This window comes from Oculina patagonica, chromosome 9 (assembly GCF_052425735.1).
Source record: "Oculina patagonica isolate OP01 chromosome 9, crgOcupat, whole genome shotgun sequence".
NCBI lineage: Eukaryota > Metazoa > Cnidaria > Anthozoa > Scleractinia > Oculinidae > Oculina > Oculina patagonica.
Window position 1 is genome coordinate 5,230,223 of NC_135766.1, and position 10,725 is coordinate 5,240,947.

Sequence of the window (10,725 nt, forward strand, 5' to 3'; positions counted from 1 at the left end):
ACACTCAGTTTGTTTTCCATTCCCCCACTATTTGCTAATTATACCTAATCGTACCTTTTTGGTACGCTTCGGCGGCATATCAGGCGAGTTTGGTCAAGCCATGGTTCGTATTTTGGCGAGACGCAGTCGAGCCAAAATACCCATGGCGAGACCAAATTAAACGAGCCTGATATGCAGCCGAACCGTACCAAAAAGGTACGATTAGGTATTTACCGTACCCAAATTCAGCCTAAACTCCGGTTATATTTATCGCTCTGTTGATGCCATGCTTGCAAGGTACGTACTGCAAATTGTGTTGTATGACTAGGTCTTCAACACTTTTACCAATTTCTTCTTCTGCCTTTTTTTTTTCACTCGTTTGTTTAGAGTTTCATTCTCTAAATTTTCAAGATCAAAATTAAGCGAAAAATTTAGAAATTCCGACTCCATTTTTCAGGCTGAATGTCTCAGTACTCATCGGCAAACATCGCGCAATTGGCGTGCGCGCTCAAGTTTAGTTTTGGCGGGAACGTTTTTCTCTTTTTACGACCGCTAAACATCGCTTAATTTAAATTACGAAGTTCTGTTTTATTGGTAAACCTCTTTTCAATTCATCGTACAGTAACACTTCTTTACTTCAAAGTGACCGTGATATGGTGGCATATCCGGTCAGTGACTTGATATCGTAGGATATCAGGACAGTAGATCGCGCTTCTGATTGGCTACTTGTGAATTTGGGTAAGGTAAAAGCTGAAAATCAACAGTTTGTGTTTTCAGTCCTCCATTATTGACCTCCAAAGGGGGTTCGTTCGAACCCCTTGAACCCCCCTTCCTACGCGCCTGATAGGTGACAAATTACTCCTTAATTTTGGCGCGAAATTTTAACGTTAATTTATAATTTCACATGTGAAATTATAAAATTGCCATCACGGCAACGTAGTTAGCGGCAAGATGGCGTCCGGGATAAAAGACGTTTTAAAGCTTAAACTTTATACATTTTCGCTTGAATTTTATCTTAGCCAGCTATATTTGAAACTTTTTGTCAACAACAGAAAGGAGTCGAACAAAGGTTTTCTTCAAAGACTAAAAAACTTGCGAACTTAAGCAAAATGTATGCTTTTCAACTTTTCACGCTCGGAGTTCGCGATGCATGTATACCAGTCAAAAACCTAAGATTCCAAGCGTAATTTGTCACCTATAATATTAATATGAAATCAAATGTTATACTCGTGAAATTAGGAAATAATTTCACTTGCATTTTGACAAAATGCGCGTGAAATTATTTCCTAATTTCACTCGTCACCATTTGATTACCCATACTTATATTCCACGCTTTTATGGTAAGAACAAAGCGTTTTTAAAAAGGACACGATTGTTTATGCCGAATATTATTGTGATTACTCTGAGCTGCAGAAATTTTCAAATTTGAATAAAAACAAGCTCACAGACTTCCTACAATTTATATCAACGTATAAAGCTAAGTGTTGTTTTAAATCGGTCAAAATATCAAAGAAACAGGATTTTTTTTCAACACGCGCACGCACTCATATTTTTATCCAGTCATGAATAGACCCATTTCAGACGTGACGTTACGTCCCGTGACTTTGTGAACTGGAGGACAACCTTGTGTTTGTTTTGACAACATGGCGGTCAAAGGCACGGGCACGCGAGGTTTTTTGCCGGGCTATTTCGATAGTTTAAAACAGAAAGAATGCCGAGAGCGATACGCTGCAAAGTTAAATGACATAAACGGACAAGACCCGTACGAGATCCCACGAAAAGAGTGGCTTGATGACTTCGATACTTGGCCAAACGTGACCTACATTCATGTCGGAATGTACCTTCTGTTCAGTGCAAGCCCTTACACCAAAGAACAGCTGATGAATAATAAAAGTCTGGACTGTTACAAGAACTTCGCACATGGATGGGTTCGAGAAGTTTTTAGTAGGAAATTTGGCGAAAATCGTCTCCTGATCGGCAAGGTAAGGCTTATTAATTGTCTGCAAACGTGCTCGAAAATTTTACCTCATCACATGAAAATTATATGTGTTGGTTTAAGCTTAGGTTCGCATCGATCGCGGCTCGATTATAGTTGGTAACGTAATGTTTTAATTTTTAGGTTAACCATTCACAAAGGATGTCCGAGAAGCCACTGACTCCCTGGGTTGTCTGTGCAAAGTCAGGCAAAGTACTTTCTGCACACTGTGATTGCATGGCTGGCCTTGGCGAGAGCTGTTCCCATGTTGCCTCACTCCTCTGGGCGATCGAAGCTGGTTGTAAAAAAAGGGATTCTCTGACAGTTACAGATAAAAAGCCTATTGGGTCCTTCCTTCTGCCGTAAAATCCGTACCATATGCCAGAGTTAAAGACATTCAGTCTGGTAAGATCCCAACCACAACATCTAACACAGTCAAAGAATCATCTGTTCCAGCTCCATCAGAAACTGAACTGAAAGACTTTCTCAACAACATCAAGAAATGTAATTCTAAACCTGCACTTCTATCTCTTATTCCTGCCCACTCTGATGCCTACATTCCTAAATCCCTGAGCCCGGAACTACCTGAAATTTTTGTAAACCTATTTGACAGTAGCCTTGCTGATGCAGACTACCCAACTCTACTTAAAAAAGCAGAAGAAGTACTCAGCAATCTAACAGTGACAAAGAAACAACAACAGCTGGTTGAGGAAAAGACAAGAGACCAGGCAAACTCTAGACTCTGGTTTCGCATGAGAACAGGACGGATTACAGCATCAAAATTCAAGAGTGCCTGCCACACAGACCCATCAAAACCTTCGCACTCATTGGTGAAGGGCATATGTCATCCAGAAATGGCTCGATTCAACACTGAGGCAACCAAATGGGATTGTCAACATGAGCGGACCGCAAGGGAAGCTTACTGTAAATACCAGAAAGAACGCCATGATAACTTCAGCGTAACAGATTCGGGCCTCTTCCTCAGTACAGATCACCCTTACCTGGGATCGGAGCATCTCCAGATGGACTGGTACATTGCAAATGCTGTGGTGCTGGTGCTTGTGAAATCATGGTCAAATGGTTGGCTGCGATAATGAACTGTGTCCTTATCAGTGGTTCCACTTAGATTGCCTTAGGTTGAAAGCAGTTCCGAAATCTAAGACTTGGTACTGCCCTGAGTGCCAAAAGCGTTGCAAAGGAAAATCTATGCGGGTCCAACGTGCAGACAAAATTGCTCTGTCCCATAACAAACTCGTGTTATAGAGCATCAAAATAACACATGTATATAAAATGCTTCACTACATGACGCTTCAGAACACTATATGATGAACATTGTTTACTTGGTTTCAAATACACTACTAATTCATTACAATGTTGATTGCAAAGTAAGTTTATTAAAGCTGTAATGTATCAAATGATTACTCAAAGCTGGTTTTGCTAATGTTTGAAATAAACAATTTTATTTCTATTCAAAAGGCACAACTGAGTCACAAATATTTACAAGGGCACAACAAATTGTTACAATTTTATCTAAGGTTGTTACATCCCCATTTCTCATAGCTACAAAGTCAATGGGTTGGGTTGCACTTAAAATACTATACTCCTTACGAATGTTCCCAATTACTCGTTCCACATGAATTCTAACATTTGCGATCCTTCGGGTTTGTTCCACCTCAATACCACTGAGCTGCTTTTTACCCTTGGTGAAAGCTGGGATTTTGATTGTTGAACAAAACAATCCTACCGACTCTTGGATGTCAAAACCCCTGTCTGCTAGAATGACATCCCCAGGAGTAAGGTGATCTAAGAGCTCACTGTTCTCTGTAAGAAACTTGTCACTTACCCTCCCACCCCACCCTTTAGAAATAAAACTTACAGTTCCTTGGGGGGTAATTCCTATCAGATACTTTACAGTGTTATGATGCTTATATGATGAAAATGTTTGGGCTCTTGCAAGGGGGTTCAAAGACCGGTCAAGGAAAATTTCAAAACAATCAATTATCACAACACAGTTCGGGCAATGTTTGCGAAAGTCCATTGGAAGGGTTTCTCGTAGAACATCCCTGTCAGGCCAAATGATCAGAGGTTTAAGTCGCTGGTAAAGGACATCAATAACATGAAGAAATGTTCGTGATACAGTAGATTCACTGATGCCTCCCAACCTGTACCCCAGGTCCTTTCCTGATAAGTTCAGCCTTAGGCGAATTATACACATTAAAAACTTCTGGAAGGGGGTTAGCACTCCCTTTGAAGACTGCAATAAATCCTTGACAAAATTAAATACACAGAGCAACAGCATCCAATTTCAGTGGCAAACCGGTATAAAACAGAACCTTCTCATTATCCTCTTCAAATTAGTCTTTACATAAGGAGTTCAGTTTCAACTTTTCTTTTAGGGAGGCATTTTCCTTCTCCAGTCTCGCAGCATTTTCCAAGGTTTCTGTAAAATACTCAGCTGTAAAATCGGTCTGACAAGCTTTGCAGTTTGATTCATCGATGTAAGTGTTTGCTTGTTCTTCAGTTGTTGATGGCTTAGACAGTTCCAGCAATGCAAAGGCACTCTCACTCCTCCTCCTTTTCTCATTCCTCTCCTGGGTTCGATTGTATCTCTCCTGGCTTTCTGGTGTCACTTTTTGGTAATCGTGTCCAAGGTTTTGACTTGGAGCCCAGTCCGGGTTGTTTTTATCGTAGATCGATGAAGGTTTGCCTAAGAAATAAAGTAGAGTTTTGTTTAATTGTCTAGGCTAATCTTAAACATGTAGCTGTATCTCGACAACAGCAACATGAAACATCGATGAACTCAGTAAGTTTGAATGCAGCTAGAGTCACAAAGATACTTTAGCCAATCTTATTTATCGGCCATCTGCTTTCTCTGAGCTTTGAAAATTATTATTTTCATACCTGTTATAAAATGGTCGCTGCAAACTCTTACGAATTCGCCTTGATTTGAAGAAATTTGCGGACCGCGGAACCTCCGGAACCTGCGGAACTTGCGGAACATGCGGAACCCATAATGTTATGCTAATAAAAATAAAATAACGAAAACTAAAATATATATAAATAAACTAAAACATCTCTAGCACTACTGGCAAATTCGTTTACGAGTATAAAGAAGAATTTGTTAAAAAATCTAGAAATAATTGGCGCAATTTACCGCGGAATATGCGCGATCAACTGGACCGTGTCACATGACGCCGTTGCAAATTTCCCTTTCGTAAACGGTCGTTGCCATTTGAAACGGTCGATGCCATTTCTCAGAACGGTCGTTGCCATTTGAAACGGTCGATGCCATTTATACTTTGGACCAAATCGCATGAAAGGATCTTTCAAACTTCTTGAGAGTATCAGATGTTTGTTTAGAAATGTCAAGCGATTCCAAAAATTATTTTGGTTTTCTAGTTGACGAAATATCCGAGCTTTGGTATACCATAAGATCGCTATGTTTTCGACACTTGTAAAAAATTGGGCTCAGCCCGGAAGTAAGAAATATTGAAACAGAAAACTGAGGAAAACTTCACGCAAACGATGAATGAATGAATATCTCCATTTACTTTAGTAACCTAATGAGAATATTCTATGCCTGTTTCGAAATGCCAAGCGATTCTAAAAATTATTTTGGTTTCGAAGTGGACGAATTCTTCGAGCTTGTGCATACTATTAATCGCTACGTTCTCAACATTCGGCATGCCGGTATGCACAAGCTCGAAGAATTCGCCCTGAATTCGTCCACTTCGAAACCAAAATAATTTTAAGAATCGCTTGGCATTTCTAAACAGGCATAGAATATTATCATTAGGTTACTAAAGTAAATGGAGATATTCATTCATTCATTCGTTTGCGTGAGGTTTTCTGCAGTTTTCTGTCTCAATATTTCTCACTTCCGGGCTGAGCCCAATTTTTTACAAGTGTTGAGAACATAGCGATCTTATGGTATACCAAAGCTCGGATATTTCGTCAACTAGAAAACCAAAATAATTTTTGGAATCGCTTGACATTTCTAAACAAACATCTGATACTCTCAAGAAGTTTGAAAGATCCTTTCATATGATTTGGTTTAAAGTATAAATGGCATCGACCGTTTCAAATGGCAACGACCGTTTACGAAAGGGAAATTTGCAACGGCGTCATGTGACTTGATATCACGTGACTCGGTCCAGTTGATCGCGCATATTCCACGATAAATTGCGAACTTGCCAGTAGTGTTAGAGATTTTTTAGTTTATTTATATATTTTTTTAGTTTTCGTTATTTTATTTTTATTAGCATAAAATTATGGGTTCCGCAGGTTCCGCAAGTTCCGCAGGTTCCGGAGGTTCCGCGGTCCGCAAATCCTCAGTTTAGTAACACCCGAAAGATCTTCCCTTCGTATCCTCGCCAGCCAAGTTGCTCGACGTTCCCTGCTCAACGCTTGCTTTTTCTCGTTCGATCGCGTAATTAAAGCTGGAAGACGATAATAACTTCGATCCTTGTCTCGATTTGAAAGATTTGAACAGCCAAATACAGCACGGAAGTTAACCATGGCGAGAAAACTTCGAATATTTACACTTGTTTGGCCGTCGCTACGCGTGTTTCCTAGAAATGTTTACATATGGTTGTCCTCCAGTTCGCAAAGTCACGTGACGTGACGTCACTTCTGAAATGGGTCTATATCTTGTAAAGTTGTCGATGTCAGTCGTTGCACTTCGTGCATACGCTTTAAATAAATGTATAATGATGAGCCTAAGGTGTCCCCCGCGACCTTAAAAAAGAAAAAACAATGGTTATTCCCTTAGGCACGGGAAGACGCGGACTTTGTTGACTGTGTTGAATTAAAGAATGTTTACATAGTAACAATTGAACCCAACTATAAACTAATCACATTTAGCCACTGTCTCGTGACGGCCTTTTGTCCATATATAATCGCGCAGACCCTTGAGATCATTATGTATGTATTTATTTAAAGAGTAGGCACGAACTACGACGACTGAAGCCGACAACAAACGAAATATTCATGACAATGTTTTTCTTTAAGTTCTTTGTACAAGTAATTACACGGTATTGTTCTCAGCTTTGCGTACCGTGCGCTGAAACAAAGTGAATTATCATAATTAGATTCACTGCTGCGAATATAGCATACGTCGGTTGTAAACATTGACTCGGAAGGTCTTCGGAAGCGGAAAATCCTGCAATTTTGTGTCCAAGTTTTTTTCGCCGATATAGAATTTCAGGAGTTGATTCGCGAGGAACATGAACTTGGCGCACCCTATTGTGTTATGACAAGAGCGAATTTTGAAATTTCGTTCTCAAAATGAAGATAGCACGTTTCAAAGTTTAGATTTCACATTTTTACTCTCTTAGAAGCAGATAACTTCTAGCAGTTTTTGAAATCGAAAATTTCGTTCTTGTCATAACACAAAAGAGGTTATAATTCATCACTAGGTTATATAATTATTTAACTCGGTGCGCTGTAGTAGTCGAAAACTTGGACACAAAATCGCATTATCTGCAGTTAAACTTTTAAGAACCTGTAACATTACAGTAAACGGTCATCTCTCAGTAATAGGACAATCATAATGTTATTCCATCATTCCTTAATATCCTTGAAAAATTTTAGAGAAATCGATGTTCAAAATGTAGCGAATTAAAGCTTTACAAGATAGCACTCCGTCAAGAAATTTGGTTAATGAATTTATTAATGAGCATGGGTCCTGCGCGACCTTAAATGAAAAGCTAGAAATGCATTTCATGGTATTAAGAAACCTAAGGGAATAACCATCGTATCTAATTCTTTGTTTAGGAGTCACTGGTAAGCTGTAGTGTATTGTCTAGGTTTTTTATCGGCTCTTGTGCACCAGTGACGAGGACACTGAGAACCAAAACAGTACCAAATGATTATGTAGAGCTTCTTTCGGTGGGCAGCACTGCGCCTTGTTTATTATGGATTGCTGACTTTTCAGCGTTATTCTTTCTTCGGGCCAAAATGGGTATTTGGATGTGAAGAAGACGGTTTGGTAGTTGAAAGAAGCATTAAACGCTGATTTCATTGGGAGTTAACTGAAAGTAACTAATCTATCCCAATAGTTTTTATTGTTTCTTTTGTCAATCAAATTTGTTTGGCGAGGCGGAGACTACGCGAGGAGCGTCTTTTTCTTTTCAGTAGAAGAAAAGAGAGAAATTAGACCTCTGGCGCTGATTTGAAAAGATTACAGGCTTTTAGTATTACTATCAATATCTCGATAATGGGCCGCTTTATTATTCCAGTGCACTAAAAAAAAGACAAAAAGAGACTCATAAACAATACAGCTATAGCCTGAATTTCAGACGTTATTCAACAGTTCATAAGATGGAAAACAAAGTTGTTGCTCTTGACGTTTTAATTTGCGCTGTGATGTCCGAAGTTTATATCGATGAATTTGATTTCTTTTTGAAGCTTCATGGCTACATAACTCAAATTTGTTTCAAGTTGTTTTTCAGAATACTAAAATGTATAAAACCATTGTATTCCTCACTGAACTAGTCAGTGAACAGGCCCTCCAATCGAGGCCCTTCTCGGCTCGCTCGCCTATCTTTTCTGCCCTGCCCCACTTTGGAGCCTGTACGAAGGCTATCATTGAACCTTTTTCATTGAACCTTTTCGTTCGCATACTTTGCATAAACGCTTAAAGATTTGCGCGTTTTTGTCGCGATTGAAAATTAGGGTTATGTCTTACTTTAGATGTTCAAAGGTTTTTTTTATGAGTTAAGTTGCCTTCTACCTATTTCACAGTTCGCTAAAACATCTGCGAAATCCAAGTGAGGCAGCTCTTTTCAGCAACCTTTGTAATGTTTTCTTCGCCGGTCTACGACCATGCCATAGATATATGAAAAGCCAAAAGTTAAGAAACCTATAATGGTCCAATTTTATTAAAAAAAGCTATATCAGAGCATTGAAAATGTTAACAAGCGTTTTTGCTTGCAGAGGGGCTGATTACAATTTGAAAAAGTTAGGCTAAACCTTTCAAGCTCTTTCCGCGTCTTCAAAAATCGGTATTTATTGCCGTGATTTGATTTCTCCCTGCAAATTAAGGTTATTCAAAGATAATGTTTTTCATGGGTTGTTTGGTCTTTTGCTTTTGTATTCCGGTGACGAGAACAGCACTGAAGGAGGACAAATAAAGACTTATAACTAATTCAGCTCAGCCGTGTCACGGCTGAGTTAAGTTTATCATATTAAGTTCTGCCAAATACTTGCTATGAAACTTAAGGTTTGCAAAGAAATTAATTCTATGAATCTAAATGACAAAATCAAAGCTTTATTGCAACCAAATGTGTCTCCCGGGCGTTAAAATTTTAAAGTTTCAAGAAAACGAGACTAACTTTGAAAACTATTATATTCAGACCAACAATATTTTAAAAACCCATATCGCAATCCTTTTCAATCTTCGCCACTTTAGTCCATTCTTATCTTACTGTCTTTTGTATTTGCTGTGTTATTGAAATGTTTCTTTACTGTTTTAAGAGTTTATTTTAATATTGTACCGTTTTTAATGGTCATTTCCTATGACTAAATTAATGATACATTCGTGATACATTCGTGGTGAAATTCGTGGCGCTAGTTCTGGTGTCCAGTGCACTAAAGCTCGTATTAAAAAGTTCGTCTAATTCACTGACTAACCTCTGTAAAATACAGGGGCGTAGCCAGGTTTTCTGCATGGGGGGGGGGGGGGGGGGGGTCCAAATGTCGACCCTGACCGACAATCGAGCGCCAGAGGTACGCCTTGCTAGGGGGGAGGGGGGGGGGGGGGTGTTTCCCGGTAAAAATGGTTCTATTTTTCGTCATTAGAAATGTCTTAATTGTGAACACGAATTTCATAAAATTCCCAGTGCCAAACGTAACAGACTGGCAAAATATATTTAGAATAAAGGTAAGTTCGAGAAAGTTTGCTCTCGAAATTCAGACTCAGCGTGAGGGTAAATATTCGATTCTGCCATCAAAATATTTCAAAGAAGTTTTTATCACGATCGATTGTTAGTTGGCACGAAGAGGAGCTAATGGGATATTTCAATGCGCATCCGTGGCGAGTTGCAAGAACCGGAATTCGAGTTATTGGGGTAAGTTTGACCCAAATTTTGATCAAGGAAAAGGAATTTAGTTTGAGTTAGCGGGGTTTGGAGTTAACCGCGTTAGAGTTGACCGAAAAAAATGACTGAAAAGTGGGGTCAAATTCAAGGGAAATGGGACTCATTTCGAGTTAGCGGGGGAGTTCGAGTTATCCAAGATCGAGTTTCCTGACCGAGGTTCTACTGTAGTTAAATCTCATCCTGCCTCTCATTCATACCTCAATCGTCAGATAAATGAAACTTACTGTTCCGTACCGGTGCAGTAAGCAAATACCCTCGAATTTTTTTATTTGTCCAGATCTTTTCATTACAACTATACACCTTAAGGAGGCTCGATGTAGTTTTTTTAGACTAAGCGTGGTTGTTTTGAAAATTTAAATTACCTAGGAAGTCAATGTTCGATTTTTGCCAAAATACACCATAATGATCAAATGTGACCAAATTTTAATTTTTTAACCGTCACTTAGTCACAACGGTTACCATAGCAACGATTGACGTTTTCTTTTGTTCTCAAACAAGCTTGATTTTCTCGAAATCTAGACTGACACTTGGTGTTTATTTTTTGATATGTTAAAGTTTAGTAGATTGACTAACTGTTGACGAAATTTTAGAAAAATCTGTAAGAGCGTTTAGAAGTAAATCAAGAATGAAATTTTCAGAAAAACACCGTTTTAATATAAAATAGGCGCCTTA

The 10,725-nt window shown here is 38.9% G+C and overlaps 1 protein-coding gene and 2 pseudogenes across 3 annotated transcripts in view; 1 reads left to right on the forward strand and 2 right to left on the reverse strand.

The window, feature by feature from the left end:
- LOC144665262 (solute carrier family 2, facilitated glucose transporter member 8-like) overlaps positions 1 to 10,725 on the reverse strand; it is a 112,264-nt gene that overhangs the window by 53,498 nt on the left and 48,041 nt on the right. The gene's annotated exons all lie outside the window — the stretch shown is intronic.
- On the forward strand, positions 1,598 to 3,225 carry LOC144665275 (uncharacterized; annotated as a pseudogene). The gene is made up of 2 exons (XR_013572909.1): positions 1,598 to 1,961; positions 2,099 to 3,225. The product of XR_013572909.1 is annotated as an uncharacterized LOC144665275 (transcript).
- On the reverse strand, positions 3,329 to 6,597 carry LOC144665436 (uncharacterized; annotated as a pseudogene). The gene is made up of 3 exons (XR_013572932.1): positions 6,307 to 6,597; positions 4,856 to 4,909; positions 3,329 to 4,661 (listed from the first exon to the last, which is right to left on the reverse strand). The product of XR_013572932.1 is annotated as an uncharacterized LOC144665436 (transcript).